At 38.6% G+C, this 18148-nt stretch overlaps 1 protein-coding gene across 6 annotated transcripts in view; it reads left to right on the forward strand.

Moving 5' to 3' along the window:
• Positions 1-18148, forward strand: part of add3a (adducin 3 (gamma) a) — a 93880-nt gene that overhangs the window by 908 nt on the left and 74824 nt on the right. The window lies entirely within an intron of this gene.

An 18148-nucleotide genomic window follows, 5' to 3' on the forward strand; every position in this document is an offset into this window, starting at 1 on the left:
AATAATAAAACACAATTTTATGTATGTATGTATTTATAATGAGATCTTTTAATATTAAGAATATATAATGTAATGTTTTAAATACAATTTCTTTAAAATGAATAATTAAATAAAAATGTTCTATATATTATTAAAATGATTATATATTATTTTAATAATATATATATATATATATAAAATGTATATATATATATATATATATATATATATATATATATATATATGTATATGTTAAATGTTATTTTCAATCGATAAGTAAATATACTTATATACAATTTAAATAAATTTAATTTAAATAAATATATATATAATATATATCTCAAATGTGAATGTTTCTTTAAACAAAGAATTAAATAATTGCCTTTTGGATAATAGATTAGTTTTGTAAACTGGCTCAAAACTCTCAGACTTTGTCTCCGGGCCTCCAGGCCTAATTTAGTCAAGCTTGTACATGAGATATATCAATTAAAGATTAATTTGTCTCCAGGGCAAGGTGTGTATGTGCAATAAAGACTCTTATGGGCTTTTAATATTTAATTAAGCCTGAACTTGCCCTCTGTTCACATCCAGGCCCCTGACTAAAATGTGTTTGGCTCTGACTCAAATCCTAATGAGCTGCCTTCCTATTCAGCATTTCTGACATCTTAGGTGTGCTCTGTGCTTATTATGCCCAAGATTGCAGTGTAGGTTGCGAGGATGTAAGCAAATATTCAAGATTAGGCATCCATCTCGATGTCTATGGTGTTTATGGCCTGATAGGGAGTGAGATTACTAGGGTTTGAAACAGAGCCAAGGTTAATGAAATTGAACAAACACAGGGCTCCAGACATAGACAATGACAAAGGAGTCACTGGCTCCTAAAATTCAACATTTACTCAAAATTATGTTTTAGTTAGAACAAATAGCCTAGATACAGACTGATTGTTGTTCCAGTGGTCTTTCCTTTACAGTTGATTCAACCGTACAATTGGACCTCAAATTGTACTAGATAATAATCAATAATATGTGAAATGTTTTTTTAGAAGACAATCATTAGGCCTATTTTAGAGCAAAACTCATATGTCTTTAATTACATGTGATCATCACAGTAGTGATTCCCTGTTAATTTCAACTGAACGTAACTGAAACTGTTTGTGAAGTGAAGGTTAAGGCCTGTTCACACCAAGGAAGGACGATAACTATAACAATAAAGATATAATTGTAAAAGCTAGTGTCCACAACTATAATGCACACAGGAACAATAATATTGGAATCAAGTTCATGACGATTTTTACCAGCTGATGAATGATAAAAACATTGACAGCCAATCAGAATTCACCAACTTTAAAGAGCTCGAGCATTTAAAGAGGCAGACGACAAAACTGCGGCTTGTGCATTGAATAAACAGAACAATATTGTGTGTTGGTGTGGATGCTAATATTGTTATTGTTATTGTTAGCTTTATGGTTTATAGTAAGAACTACGCGATAAGGGCATTGGACATTACATTAACCGCATTTTCCATTTCCCATTCACACAGCATTACAATAGCATCTTGAATAATGTCTGTATGAACGTGCAGGATTCAAGCCCATATCTCTCAACAGTAACTACAGTGACCAAAGTAATATGACATTATGAGATTATGACTTCATATTAGTCATATTAGTGCTCTATCGAAGCTTTCATTGACCGAAGACATCTGACCGACATGCAAAACAACCAATCACAGTTTTTGTTCAGCATCATGTTTAGGGTGAAAATGTAAAGTCGATGTCCCTAGAATAATAGACCGACGTGCAATTCATCCAAGAACGGCAAGTTTACTGCAACAATGGCGCAACAAACAACAACAAAAAACAGCATTTAGTTGATCCTGATAAGCGCTCAATGTCCACGACGGCTTTTTTCCAGGTGGCCTGTTAAACAACGCGACACACACATCTCCTGGATATCCTGGAGAATTCAACCAATCAAATGACGACTTGAAGTGTTTCCATTTTGTGTGCCTTATGCATCAGACGTTCAGCCAATGTTCCTGAGACTATATCACTTTTGACACAACACGAGTCCAATCAAAGCTACGAGCTTATCCATCAAATCTCCATTAAAGGTAGGATAGGTAATTTTCAGAGGTTAGCAATAGCAAGCTAGCTTTGAAAGCATGAGATCCCACCCTTCCTTCAGAGCGTCTACAAAGCCACGCCTTCTCCAAAACACATGAACGGCTCGTAGATATTCGAATATATTCGAATACATTGCTTGATATTTGATACCCGTCCGAATTTGATTTTTCTCAGAAGTGACAGCCCTATTGTGTGTTTGTGTGTGAGAAGAGACTTTCAACCAGCATAGCAATAAATGTTTCCGGAACAAATCGCCTGCCCTGCCTTAAACCAGCAGCGTTTATATCTGGGTGGATTGCGAATTATTTGAATCACGCGTAGAACTCAAAACTGAGCCGAACAGCGGAGAACAGTGACTTGTCACTTTCGTAAATAACCAAACTGTGTGTGAATGTAACCGTATTTAGGACTCAAATACAGGACTGACAACCGTGTTCTGCCGCTGAGTGAAAGTGGTCTTCGTTGTGTAGATAAACAGATTTCTGGACTGTCGCTAACACTAGATTTTAAATTGATATTGCACATTTTTTCTTTAACACTAGAATTTGAGTTCTTAAGCCAGTTTTTAGCCTCTCTCCTTTCTCGATGGGTGTGTCCGCTTGTCTCTCTCTGCACGCAAAGGAGTGCATGAATATTGCAGATGATCAAGCTTCTTTCTGTTTTTCTTTCTTCATATCAAGAGAAAAAAACACCGTCTGACTGAGAATGCTTTCTGAGGTCAGATACATATAGAGATGCATTTGGAGTATGTGTTATCCAGCCGCGTGTAAATATAAACACGAATTGAAACCGTAATTTTATCTTCTCTTGCCTTGACAAGCGCTGTGAGCCAGTCTCATTTCTGCACGTGTGTGTGTGTGTGTCAGTGCTTGAGCAAGAATGAAACCATTTGGAAAGCACCAGTCTTTTTATTTGAACCTGTCCAGTGGACAAGCATGACTTCATCATTACCTCACAGTTCCCCATTAACGCTTATCAGAAACATATGAGCTCCACATGCTGACTGCGTTCTGCCATGGAAACTTTTCATTTTGTTTTGAGGATGTGTGGAGCGTGTGCGAGTGCTGGTGTTTCTATTGTGCAAGTTACTCTCGCTTTCTTTGGTCTTGCCGCTCCATACGAGTCTAATTTCGGGTTTGTTTTATCCTGGTTTTCTTTTTCACCATCTGCATGCGGCACGGCGACCGAATAGTTGCAGCTGAGAGCACTTATGTATGTAAATGTGGTTTGCGCTGATAATCCTTTGATTTAAATTGGGGATATGCCAAACCACGTATTTTCAAAGTTGACTAGTTAGTTGTGGATTGTCTGTATAATTTGACTAATCTGACAAACTGTCACCCCACTTTTTGGGCGTAAATAGTTGTAGTTCATGAAGGCTTTGGGATACACACCTATGGTTGGTCTCTCTTTTTCTTTTTTTTTAAAGAAGACATTCAGTAGATTATTGCTAGTTGTTATTTGCTATTAGCCTATTTGTTAGTAAATGAGACAGATGCTGTTTCTGTGAATTAACTAAATCATTCAGGTGATTCAAAGCCATTACTTGTGAGTTTGAGTCTTTTTGACTGATTCATCATTACAGCAGCCGTCTCTCAACAGTCATTCATTTGTGAATTGTCCTAAGGCCAAAAGCAGTCCATTTTTGCTCCAGCTTTTTAAGGTCAAGTACATGGGTTGTAGTCGACACATGTAAATGTCCTTGCTCTTGATGTCTTTAACCTAAGAAATACCTTTTTAAGAGCGGAATAACTCTTATTATCATTGGAAGACCCCTTAGACAAGAGTTTTACTACCTAAAGTCCATTGGAGAAGAGCTTTTGCATTGACATTCCAGATTCCGGTCGTTTACCAGTCAAAAACTAGATTTATAAACCCACAAAATGGCGCACAGCCGCATAATGTGGTCTTAGACATATCCACATATTGTTCTGTGGGGTTATTTGATTATAGATGAACAAGCTAAATGACAGAGAGCAACATGAGCAAATCTTGTAATATAATTGGATGAGCCGGTGTGGCATAAGACCGCATCATTGTCAGGAATCGTGTCTCTGTGGGATAAGGGTCAGAATAATCTCTTTATACATGTGTGGGTGGAAACAGGCCCCATAGAGATGGTTCTCACAGACTGTAACACAACTCTATACCAGCACAGGAAGTGAGAGGAGGACAGACCCCATGAGATCGCTTTGGATGTGACACTAAGGACCCTTTTCACAGACTCTGAATGGGCTTATGTCTTGCCCAAGAGATCTTTTCCATGTCTTCTTACAACGTCCTTCTGTTTAGAGGAGATGCGACAAGTTTCCATATTTATGTTTCTGTTACTATGTAACACAGTTATGTTTCGTTTTTATGTCCTCAGAAAAAGTGAAACAACAATTTCATGACCAGTCAGAATTGTGTTTAATTTGGAGCTATGTGATTTTTGGTTCGTGTACTGTATCTGCCAAATCAAAGTCATCTGGTGCAACCAATGTGTTGAAACATGCAAAGAAAAAATCAAAAATCAAAACATGAAATGAAAAAAAAACAACAACAAAAAAAACTTGAAGATCTAAACAAGTCACCTTTTATGACAAGGCTAGTTTAGTTCAGGTTGTAAAATGTCAATTGGTACACCCCCCCCCCCCCCCCCAAAAAAACGTAATGATAGTTATGAATTAACTTTTTAACATAACAAAAATGTTACGTTAAAAGATTTTATTTAAAAATAAGTTAAATAAGAACAAATTGGTGTAGTACAATTTTTACTCACAATTCTCACGCTATTAAATTTCAAAATTAATTGTAAATAAATGGTCGAGCTGCACGATTCTGGGTAAATTGAGAATCGCGATTGTTTTGTTTCAAATAGAGATCACGATTCTCCCATGATTCTGAACCGACAACTAAACACAATAACATGTAATTTAAAGGTTCTGACAAAATGTTAATTGCTGCAGTCTATTTAAAAGTGTTTCATTCATTTGAATTAATTATTTAAAAAAACAATCAGTTTGAAAGAATGATTTAATGACTCACCCATAAATCCTTCACTTGTTTTATTACTGGATGAATCAGCATTTTTGAATGAATCTCTTGAATGAATGATTCAATGAAAAAAAAAAACATTTTAAGTAATTTGTCGCCACCTACTGGTGTAACGATGTAATGGATGCAATCGTTAGGCTGTTTGAAGCACAAATTTACTTTCAAAAGGTGATTTGCTCTATTTTGATCGCTACCATAGACATAAGTGTTATATCCGAACTATAAACTTACTTTTATCCCAGTACTTCTGTGATCATTTGACAAATGTAATGTAAATATTGATACTGTCTACTGTGTGGTTAAAAAACCTGTTTGTGAAGCTGTTTCATACACATGGAATCTGCCTCTCTCTGCCAGGCTCAACACCAGCGCCAACACAGATCTGAATGTTCTGTGATTTTGTCAAAGGTTTAATAGACACCGGCGAATCATTGTCATCAAGGAATAAGGTCACATGGGGATTGTGACCTTTTAACGTTTAATAGTGCAGCTCAAATAAATGGAAAGTAACACATGAAATTTTGATGTGGAAAGATTAGAAGTATCTTCTTGTAAAATGTACTCCAATAATCTTTTAATATTTAAAACTTTTTTCTTTTTTTTACGGTGTACCTTTATTTGGTTATACCACATGACAATTTTAGAGCCTTTAAATTAAAACTTTTGTTGAAAATGGTGTCAAAGTTTTTCAAAACCAATGTAAATACAAAGAGTGCATTTCTCAGAACCTGGTACAAATATTTCCTCTTCGTTGTTTTATCCATTAGCCTTTGGTGAATAAGCTAACAACATAGCAAGCCTATCAACGTAGCATAGTGATATCTGATTAAGAAATGCTCTAGCAAGAACAAATCATGATAAAGCCCTTCATTGTTTGATAAAAGGACTATACTTTTTCTCTACAATTTCAACAGTACCCATTATAGTGGTGGAAATGGCCGATATTCACCCTAGTTGGGATGCTGTACAGCCAAAACAAACTTTGTTCAATTATTTTCACTGCAAAGCTGCTTTGACAACAATATGTATTGTAAAAAGCGCTATATAAATAAAGGTGACTTGACTTGACGTATTTTATATATTTATACCACAGATGCCGAAAATCCCACTATATTTATCTATGAAATTTGCATAGCGTTTGGTGTCTTGGTGATATGGATAAATGATGCAAATCCTCTACATTTTAAACTGGAACTCCATTCCCCCCACACACACACATTTCCAGGCCTGATTATAGATGCTGTATAAACTTTTTGTTCTTGTCTGGTTTTTGGTTTGAAGTTTCTGGACTGTGTGAATGAAAAATGCACAGGCTCCTCAGTCAAATCCTCCTCTGGAGTGGCACTCGGGGTTCCTCCGGTCCAGCCGAATTCCTGCTAGCAGAGAATCCATTTGCATTGATATTAGCAGTCCTTTGCCATGGTTACGAGGTCGTACCCTGTGAGAGAAAAAAAAGAGAAAGAGATGCCAAGAGCTGAGTCAAATGAGTTTGAGACGAAACCGTTTGATGTCCCAGCCAGTTTTGTGCATGCTGGATCTGAGAGGCCAGACGTCTTACGCAAGAGATTCAAATCTGACTAAATAAAATAAATGCAATGATAATATTAAAATTTAATTTTAATTACAAAGAGATTGCATGCGCTTACAAACAAGGCCATTTCCATGGCTATAGCTATTAAAGTTTTGTAACAGTTTTAATTTGCTGGTGGTATTGGTAGGGATGTTGCTGTGGTTGTTTGACAGCTGCGAGTTCAAACAACTCCGATGTAGTTTGTGTGGGAAATATTGTTTGGTGGTGTTTACTGTGAGGCTTGACCCCCAGGGTGTGTGTGTGTCTGTGTTGGGAACACAGTAAAAATGTTCCAGGTCAAGAGTTTAATGGACCCAATCACTGTCATTTTACATCTGTTGAGAGCGGCACAATCACTCCCAGATGTGGGCGTCACATCTGTCTTTCTTTCTGCATCAAAATGTGGTCTAAAATACTGTTATTACATCCAATCATCATATTAGAATGATTTCTGAAGGATCATGTGACGCTGAAGACTGGAGTAATGATGCTGAAAATTCAGCTTTGATCGCTGGAATAAATTCAATTTTCAAATATATTCAGAAACAGTTTATTGTAATATTGTAATAATATTTCACAATATTACTGTTTTCACTGTATTTTTGTTCAGATAAATGCACCCTTGGTGAGCAGAAGAGACATTCAAAAATATAACAGACTCCAAACTTTTGAATGTTAGCATAACATGACGGTTGCATCAAAAGTAGCTTCATTTGGATGACATTCAAACACAGGCCTTTTCCACAGGCCAAAGTTGGATCATTGTGTTCTCTTTCTTTAATAAGACAAACATAAAACATGTCGAGACTGAATGAAGCTCCATACAGTGTTTTTGCATCGCTTCCAATGGACGACAGGCCTTTGTTGCAGGTTAAAAGCAACGCTTTGTATCCATAAAATCCCCAAGGGGTACGTTTGTCCGACATTAAAACATTCCAACTTTGTGAATCTCAGGCTGCACTGCCATGAAAACAAAGACGTCCAACCACTCTTTTCTTCATTGATAGATCGTAGGCGCTTGTTTGATTTAACGTGTCAGATTCCGAGCACTTCGCTTCTCGGTAAGAGCCTCGGATCTGGTCAACGAATCCTTGGATTTTAAATCGCAGTCAGTTTGGAGGAAGTGGGTCTGAGCTCTCATGGTTGAGGTTGATTTTACGGCCCCCTGAACAGAGAGTGGTTTGAGGTCAGATTAAAATGTGGAGCATTTAGCCAAGCTCTTTTCTGAAGACATCCTCCCTAAAGCCTTGTGTCTTTTTTGACAACGTAATTGAAGGTGTGAATCGTCAAGCTAATCCTTGACTCGGCTCAATTTGTCATTGAATTGTTTGGAATTCAGAAAATCAACTTTTTGACCCTCTCTCTTACGGTTGAGTACAGAAACCTAAGCGCATATGTGCTAATGAAGATATATACATTCTGGCAGTCTTACATCCCTCCCTCTGGCCATAACAGCTCAGCTTTCCCAGGAATGCACCAACAGCATCTTCAGGTGGGGAATTAGCCTGAAGTTATACACATGTATATGGTTGTGTGTTTGTATATGAATGTTTCATCTGGATCAGTGCAGTTTTTAGTGTTATTTTTACAGCTACTTGTTAGAGTATTGCAATTGCAAAACAGCATTTTATTCAGGTTTTTTCATGGTGCGTACGAGAAGAAAACTCCCCTGTAATGTACTTTAATAAAAAAGGATTGTAAAACTTCACACACAATTAATATCCTGTTACAAAAGAAAATATCATTTATTAAGCTTGTCTGTTTATATGCGTATGTATGTGACCCCCTGACCGTGACTTTGAGGGTGGTGTATGGCATCCTTCCCACAAAGGAAATGTGCTCTATTGCACTGATTGTGTAAAAAGAAAAAAATAGCCTAAATATAACGACTCATCTGCCTGGGCGGACACACCCTACTCTTAGTTCCTGTTGTCGAGTGCCGCATCACAGCTCTGTATTCTCAAACAGGGTCCAAAATGTACTTTTTGCCACACCTGCCAATAGTGAGTGAAATGAGAAAGTATAACACAACTGTGTTTTGCCCTTTTTTATTAAAATGTTTATGTTGCCATGACAATTAAATTATTTAGCTTTTTTCTTGCTTACTGTGACAGACAGCCCAGTATAGGGGCTTTTGCACTGGAGGAACCTTTCCATAGTTCCTATAACTATTGGTGGAAGTACCCACTTTTCGGCGTGTTTGCACCGCAGGAACTGGGAATGATTTTGGTTATAGGAAAGCCTTTCGGGAACTAAATTAGCTCCCGCTTCAGAGTAGGGTTTAATCCAGCACAATAGAGTGGTGCAGGTGTGACGCCATTTTGTAGGCCAACTGGCAGTTCGCATCACGCTGGTTCCCTCGACAAAAACCCAATAGGATTTTTCCATAGGCTTTTGGATTATCGCAAAAAACAAGCTCTGTGATCAACAAAAGTTTATGATACTTGCACGTTTTTGTCCATTGAGATAATTTTGTGCATAACTTTTATGAATTTTGAAGCCTAAATGCTGTCGCCAGAAGTAAAAAGCTAAAGGTAGGCTATAAACGAACTACACCACGGTTCCACGACTTTAACGTCACAATCACTGAGCTTCCGACAACTCTTTCAGTTTTTATTTAAAAACATTTACCCTGAAAGTTTGAGTTAGATTAGTTTATAATAGCGCCATTATAAGCATAACGATGCTGTAAAAGCGGACTTTGTTTATCTGTTCAGCGCAATGATGTTTAAACTCCTCGACTGCCTCTGTAGTCCCATTTACAAAGCTTTAGTTAGCAACTGCCTTTTTCAATCAAGTCAATACTGATTTATTTTATGTTGTATAATAAAACGTAAAAGTATCTTAAACTTGTGTTCACCATCACCACAGACAGCCATTTAACCAAAAACCCATTCAAAAAAAACCATTAACTGCGGGACTATGGAACCGGAAAGTGCTAAAATGCTAACTCGCTTCTGCTTTTTGGCCTACAAAGTGATGTCATACCTGCACCAATCTATAGGAACTACCGGTGACATATGATTGCAATTGGACTGCCTTTTACAAAAAAAAATCGCTGAAATAAGAAAAAGGTTTGGATGAAGTCATGTCATACTTCCCTCTTTCGTCAGCTCGCTTCCTGAATTGGGTATTGTTTAGTTCCACATGACAATCTACAGAGTGCATGCACGTTTGTCCTCTGGGTTCCCCCCACACAATCGTAAATATTCAACATGTTTGTTATATTATACGATATTTACGAATTGAGATCGGTGCGGCCTAGACGTTATTCCGAGCAGATTCAATCACACCTCAGGAAAATCTGATAAGATAATCTGTAGAACCATCAAGATAATCAGGACTTTACCTAGGATTGTCGAAGGGGAGAATTGGGCCCAAAATCGGCCCGATTATCTTGTAGTGTATGGGTGTCTTAGTTACAAAATTACACTAGCAGGTGGCAACCACTGAGTCTTATGAATACGAATATTTGAATCAGATTTGTTCAAAAACACTTTACTTTCACTTGGCGATTGTTAATTTTCACAAACAGTGCATTAGTGTTTTATCTGAAAGGTTCATATGATGAACCCAAACACTTGACTTGTTTCTGTTGGGTGTCATGTACAAAACTAAAAATACCTTGCATTTACTTGGTCACATTCTGGAATAAATGCTTCCTGCAAGGTTAAACATTAAAATGAATCATGAAGGATCATTTAGAGTTCTTCAAATATATCTAGATTTAACCAGGAATGCTGGATCTACTGGGAGATCTTTTAAATTTTCTATTGACTGGTGATGGGAATCTGAGCAAGGAATGGCAGTTCACAAGTTCATTCTCTTCAACCTGATAATGATTGTGTATGTTACAGTGGGTATTTATGGATGCGTTAATGACCGATAGGATCGAGTTTACTACTGTGTGCTGAACTAAGAGTGCCAAAGCCTTCTGAAGGTGGATGGACGCTCATGCAAATCCAAATACATGGAATTCCATTCTATTACTGGAGCTTCTCCATGTACAGCAGGGATCGTGTTCCTCAGAGACGCTAGCCACCCTGTTCAAATATCTGATACACACGGCCAGCTTTGATTTGGCATAACATGACATAAACGATATGCAACACAAACTCAACGAACAAACGCACTGGTATTTGAACACAGTCCGTTGGTTCCAGGCACTGTGTCCAAGTTCATGGAGAAGAAGCACGGCTATTTTTATCCAGCTTGTAGCGTCCTGTCATAATGGATGAAGTTAGTAATTGTAACAGCAGAGTTTGGCCCGTGGTCACGTTGCAGTATGTGTATTCACTTCATTATATGTGTTCTTTTTTTCATTATTATAAATTGGTCATTTAAAAAAGACAAAAAATGAGCATCATGTAATTTACCCATCAGATGGATTATGGGTAATGGAGAAGGAAATTGCAGTTTGTTCTCACATCAATGTTTACAGGGCAGGGCCCACACTCTACAGCTGCGGTTAACACTTGCATAATGCTGTCCTAATTTTGCTACAGTGTTGCTAAACTGGACATAACACTGAAAGATTTAACAGCAAATGGAGGGCAGTGTTCTTGAATAATGACTGAGGTCTAAATGTACAGTCTTTTCCACCAGCTCTTTACCACTTAAAGGCTGTTTCCTGGATGTGGCAATTTAGTCAAGGATGAGGCAGCGGTTTAGTCTTAAAAATGACCCTGAAAAGTAAGTGGCACAGCAGGTTCTGTCTGCCCGTGGTTGTATTTTCTTGACATTTATGGTGGTCTCCATCATGACCTTTAACAATGTTGTACCTGCTGTTTCTGCGGTCATATTCTTTTGTAATATGAAACACCAGCATTAAGTTTGTAATGTGTTAAAAATCACAGAAAAAGAGGAATAACAACTCTAGTTTCACTCTCGCTCAAGACCGTTATTAGCGGCCAACAAACCCCAAAGGCTTTTGGTTTTGAGCCACAATCTCAATGTGACTCTTTCAGTTCTTGAACCGACCGGCATCAATCAAACTCTGTCATGGGTCGCCAAGCTATAATTTAGCATTTGTATTTGGACAACAAGCCCACATTGACCCCCTCCCTGAGTAAAGCTGATATCATTGTGTCAAGAGTCTCCTACTGTTGTTTGTCTTTAGTACTTTAACCTTTTTGACTCCTGCACGTTTGTTTGTGAAAAATGAGGCTTTTTGGAGATCAAGACTTTCTGGTTGTGTTTAGGATAGTCATGTTGCTGCACCTCTTGAACTTTGTTTCTTTGAGTTTGCAGCGTATTGTAATGTGCTCTTGAAGATGGTTTTATTTATTAACAAACTAAAAAATGATGTTTTTCATAATGGCTTCAGAAGACTTGAAATGTTTATTTTGTCAAATATAAAAAAGTCATATTAACTAGCCTACTTTAATGATGCCAATTACAGAAGCTAGGTTTTTTTATGTTTAAGAATGTAAATTTTATGGTATTTTGTATTTTTTTTTAATAGTGAGGCCACCTCACAGATCTTTTAAAAGAGGTTTGACAGTACATGTGTAGATATTTTGAAAGATTTGATCTCAGAAAGTATAGCAAAACAAATCCTTGCATACACAGCGCTGTGCTTTCGCATGTCCCGTCAGTGTTTTCCTGACGGTGAGATGCCCACGGTTCACTGTGAGATAGTCGAGCCCTGCAGGTCTCAGGCTTATCAAAGCACAGCTCCAAACTCATCTCAGAGTTTCCACTGAGGATGTGTGGCTGCGAAAACAGATATCAGTGTTGGGAAAGCTACTTTGAAGCTGTGGAAGCAAACTGTAGCTAAAAGCAGCATGCTTTTAATTTAAATTCCATTAAAGCTAGTCCACACTAGAAACTACTAATAAAAAGTATTTTTTAAAAACCTTTTATTTAAATGAACCTTCTGAATGAACATTCTCTAAAACTAAATGAATTCCCCCATGTTTAGATGAGTATAAGAGGACATTTTAGGACATTTAGCATGTTTAAAATAGCGACGCTACACCACTACTCAATGGAAAAATATTGAAGCAGGTATTTTATAGCTACTAGCCTATTGTGAAACCAACTGAAATATATGCTACTGAAATATTTTGTAACAGCTACTTTGCTACTTTTAGCCAGTGGTGGACGAAGTACACAAATCAAGTAGCCTACTTGAGTAAAAGTAAAGTACGGATACCCTAATAAAATATTACTTAAGTAAGGAGACAGACAGTCGAAGGCGGGGGCCGATCCCTGGACGCGGAATCTAGCTCTAGGGACATGGAACGAAAAGGGTGGTTTGCCCGCTTCAGGTTGGTGGAGAGTTCCTGCCTCAAGTGGAGGAGTTCAAGTATCTTGGGGTCTTGTTCACGAGTGAGGGAAGGATGGAACGGGGGATTGACAGACGGATCGGTGCAGCTTCTGCAGTAATGTGGTTGCTGTACCGGTCTGTCATGGTGAAGAAAGAGCTGAGCCGCAAGGTGAAGCTCTCGATTTACCAGTCAGTCTACGTTCCTACTCTCACCTATGGTCATGAGCTGTGGGTCATGACCGAAAGGACAAGATCCCGGGTACAGGCGGCCGAAATGAGCTTTATCCGCAGGGTGGCTGGGCGATCCCTTAGAGATAGGGTGAGAAGCTCGGTCACTCGGGAGGAGCTCAGAGTAGAGCCGCTGCTCCTCCACATCGAGAGGGGTCAGCTGAGGTGGCTCGGGCATCTTTTCTGGATGCCTCCTGGACGCCTTTCCGGGAAGGTGTTCTGGGCATGTGCCACCGGGAGGAGACCCTGGGGAAGACCTAGGACACGCTGGAGGGACTATGTCTCCTGGTTGGCCTGGGAATGCCTCGGTGTCCCCCCGGAAGAGCTGGAGGAAGTGTCTAGGGAGAGGGAAGTCTGGGCATCTCTGCTTAGACTGCTGCCCCCGCGACCCGGCCCAGGATAAGCGGAAGAAGATGGATGGATGGATGGATGGATGGATAAGGAGACAGAGTGATGGAAGCCAGTCAGTATGGGGATGATTAGCAGGCCTTGATGATGGTCAGAGGCCAATGGGCAAATTTGGCCAGGATGCCAGGGTTACATCCTGGGATTTTTAATGACCACAGAGAGTCTCAGTTTAACGTCTCTTCCAAAGGACAGTGCTTTTTGGCAGTATAGTTTCCACATCACTATACTAGGGTGTTAAGACCCACACAGACCACAGGGTTATGAGCACCCCCTGCTGGCCTCACTAACACCTCTTCCAGCAGCAACCTGGTTTTCCTTGGAGTCTCCCATCCAGGTACTGACCAGGCTCAACCCTGCCTAGCTTTAATGGAGCTTTGGAATGAAGTGTAGTAAAGGTTTCCCTATAGATACTCAAGTACAGTAACAAAATAAAAAATAATTTGTTACTGTGTAGCACTGCTTTTGGCACCCTAAGAGTCCTATAAACCTATGTGTTTGTTTTGTGTTTATGTTGTGCGCGTGTGTATGAATGACAGAGATGCAATCCACAGCAGGAACAGGAAAGCATTCCGTTTCCTCTTCCTATTCTCGATTAAGTGGACAGGAAGTGCTCTTTTTCTTTTTGATGGTTCAGATGGTTACAAAGCTGACACAACAGGCTTTGAAAAAACACAATGTTGATGTGTCACTTTCTTTCCTTGAATTTGTCTTTTGTCAGTGGATATATGTAGGTCACCCCATGTGATCTTATTATGCAGTCATTGTGATGGCTCTATTCAGGAAGGAAGAGGAAAACAGTGACCCTGTGATGTCACAAGATGGCTCCCCGTGATGACGGCAGTGCACCGGATGGATCTGGTCCATGGCCTGTGTCACACAATCCTCACAGAATTGACAAGAACAGTTTTTCAGTATTACGAATCATGGTTTTCCTCAATGGAACAGTCGGGAGAGTCAGAGTTTTAGTATTCAGATGTCTTCTTAAATAGATTTTAGACTAAGATTTATTAATCTCATTTAGATTACTAGTAGAAATAAGCAGGAAAAACAAAAAGGGGAATGTGAAGGTTTCATTTTTTTTTTACTTTGATGCATTGAGACCCTTGCAGTCTGTTCCATTCCATTGTGTTCCATCCAGCTGTTTTGGAACTTCTTTTGCACTTCAGATAGGAAAAGGGGTGTCCATTCCTGGTCCTGGAGGGCCAATATTCTGCAGATATTCGCTTGTCCCAACCTGTACTCAGCCAGCATTGCATGGTGAGGCCAATGTAGGCACAATATGGGCTTGAGGTATGGGCACTACATGGGTTTGTCCATGGTTTCCATGTTGGCCCTATCTGAATTAACCACAGTATGGGCCATAAATGTGTTTTTCAATGGCTTTTATGATGGCTGAAATGGAACCCATGGACAAACCCATGTAGGGCCCATACCTCAAGCCCATATCGAGCCTACATTGGCCCCACCATGCAAAGTTGGATGAATACTGGCCTTGAAGTTTCTTGTAATCTTGAAGAGAAGTTCCATTTGATGGAAACTGAAGCAACATTCTGTTGGTTATTTTCAAAGTTATCTGGAATGCAACACAAGGTCGCAAGTTGGAACTTTAATCTAACCCTAACAATACGGCATTTTCTAAACTGAACTAGTGTCTGATATAAATTCATCCAATCATGAACCGAGAATCCAGCACAATTATACAGGGCTTCCTTAAGACCAATTAGTCGGCTATAGTTGTAGAAACTGTGAATGTAGACAATTGTTTTAATTCCTAGTTCGACTGTAGAATCCAATCATATCAGAAGTCAAGTCAATGTTAATTTGCATAATTGATTGATTGAATTTTTATTAAAGTGTCTTGCACTTACATGCCCAGCCCAAATAGGCTTAAAAGACACTATTGACATAAAACAAACATAATATAGATGACCATCATACAAAGTACATAGGAAGATGACCATCATACAGAGTACATTACCATCATTTTCACAATATATAAACAAACACAACACTGTCAATTTAGGTCAGGATATAAATTCCTTTGCCTAAGTTTCCACGCCTTTTCCACATATCTAGCCAAACTATAAATTTAATTTCAAAAGAACCAGCTCAACATATCCCCATCCGACTTCCAAAACAAATCAGGCTTTTTATGTTGAATTCTCTCAAACATACCCATTCTTAATTCATCATATACAGGACAAAAAAAAAAAATGTCATTCATCCTCAACGACCCGAAAAAATCACACAAAACACATAATCTGTCCTCTTCTGGGACACCTTTATAGCGCCCCACCTCGATCTGCAAAGGCAACACCCCTGCTCTGAGCTGGGCACACAAAGACCTCTGTAATCTGGTTAACCAACATTTGACATAAGGCTCTGTGGAGTAATCATTTTTAAAGTGAACATAGCTTCTCAATTTGGGCTTATTTAACACCTGCCATTGCCATTGCTCTTTATAGGAATTAAACAAAAACTGTCTGACCTGAGATATATTACATTGTAAATTATTTGTAAATATATACTGTGCTTTTACTGATGAGAGTATTCCAAGGACCTCCATTGACCAAGGGTAGTTGTGAGCTTTATCCCAATCAAAAACTTTCCGAGTAAGTCTATCTTCAGGTAATCTAATAAGACGATTCCATAATCTTATTACTTCCGCCTTTTGTTTCACCATACAAGGCTCCCAACCCATATCTCCCTCTAGCGCAGCTCTAGTAGTGAAAACTGCATAAACTTGAATTCATTTGCTTCAACTTGAAATTTTGTTGCAATGGTATCAGTAATAGGTGTTACTAATAATCAGCAACTCTCAAAGAAAATTAGGTCTATTTTTGTCTCATCCATTGCCATGGGTATCTCTGTCAATCATTGTGTTTTCGGGTTCAATCCCACATTTAAATACCGTTGTCAGTTTCAATACTAGCTAGTAGACATTCGACTGTAATATCCAACTGTAGTCAACTCAGTGTCTTCCCATTGGGAGTCACCACATCATCTCTTAATTTTCACAAACTGGTCTTGAACTGTTATAAATATTGTCGCAACAGTAGTAGTTAGAGGAGTTACTCCCTTTGAAAATTCATGACTTTTGATCACTTTGTTGTTTGTAAATGAGTTTGAGCACCCTTTTTCTAGTTTTCCTCCATATGGAGCGAAATTGTATTAAAGAGAGCTAGTTTATTTTGTGTGGTCTTCAGTGAACTTTGGGAGGAAATGTTGTGTGGTAAAGGTAGCCTAGTTCGGAATCCACATGAGTTTCAACATGACGTTTTGCATATTTTGACTTTGCATTAACTCATCTTTGATCACCAAATGACATAAAATGTCAGAAACACCAGCGATTTTAAACAGTGTTTTTGAGACTGTCTTTGGTTCACTGCAGTTTTAACTAGTGTTGACTTATGAATTTGCACATGGTTTGTCTTAAAGTATATTTAAAAACACCACATAGACATATAAACAACATTAAAAGCTTGATTTTCAAAATTTTCACCTCAGGGGAACTTTAAAACAAAAGATTGACAGTAAGGAAGAAATGAGCCTGATAATGCATGAAAAGGTCTCAGCCGTTTCCCCCACCCGTCCATCTGTGTGTTTGGGTGTGTGCAGTCATCATGCCTCACAGGACATTTATGTGTGTATCAGATCAGCTGCTCTGTCAGTGCTAGATGAACCTAAACCCTCCCATCTCCACGGCCATGTCCTTAAGATACTAAATCATGTTACATGAGGGTGTGACTGCAGATTACTGAAGAGATTAGAAATTTGGTGATTCATACCAACATATAAACATACGTTTTAAACAGATAGTTGACAAGAATGAAAATGTTATTGTTTGCTCACCCTCGTTCAAAACTTGCATGGTGTTTTTTTTTTATTTCTGTGGATCATAAGATAGTTTTGTCTACGGAACAACTGAAATATCAGATTGAAAAAAATTTTCTTCTGTTGTATTCCATGGAAAAAAATACAACACACAGGTTTGGGAAAAACATGAGGATGAGTAAATAATGACAAATCTGTCTTTTTTGATGAACAGATTTAACAACATCTTTGAAATGGGTCTGTGTTTCATTAGAACTTCATTTATTCATAAGATAAATCAGGTATTCAAGCAAGTTAGGAAACACCCTTTGATGCAGTGATGGGCTGTTTTACATAAACCACATGCTGTTTGTTTAGACATCTCGAGCGAAAGGTCGCCAGCCCATCTGCTCCAGCTATGAAATTGAAATGACCTTGTATCTCCGCCGAGTGTTTATATGATTTGTGCTTTGGCTATGTTCGCTACACAACAGTTCCTCCTCAACATTGAGCTGGTTGTTCCCGGGGGATTCTGAGTCACTGCATCAGATAACCGTCAGGCGAGTTAACAGCAGGTTTTCCTTTGGTATACCAGCAGTGTTTCATTGTGTCAGCATTGGACCGTTAAACCCTGTTTCCCAAGCACTGTCAGCAAACAAAGCACACTAGTTAATGTAAAGCAGTCAATATTTATGTATTTTTTTTTAAATGAGTAGT

This window comes from Scardinius erythrophthalmus, assembly GCF_964197995.2.
Source record: "Scardinius erythrophthalmus genome assembly, chromosome: 14".
NCBI classification, from domain to species: Eukaryota; Metazoa; Chordata; class Actinopteri; order Cypriniformes; family Leuciscidae; genus Scardinius; species Scardinius erythrophthalmus.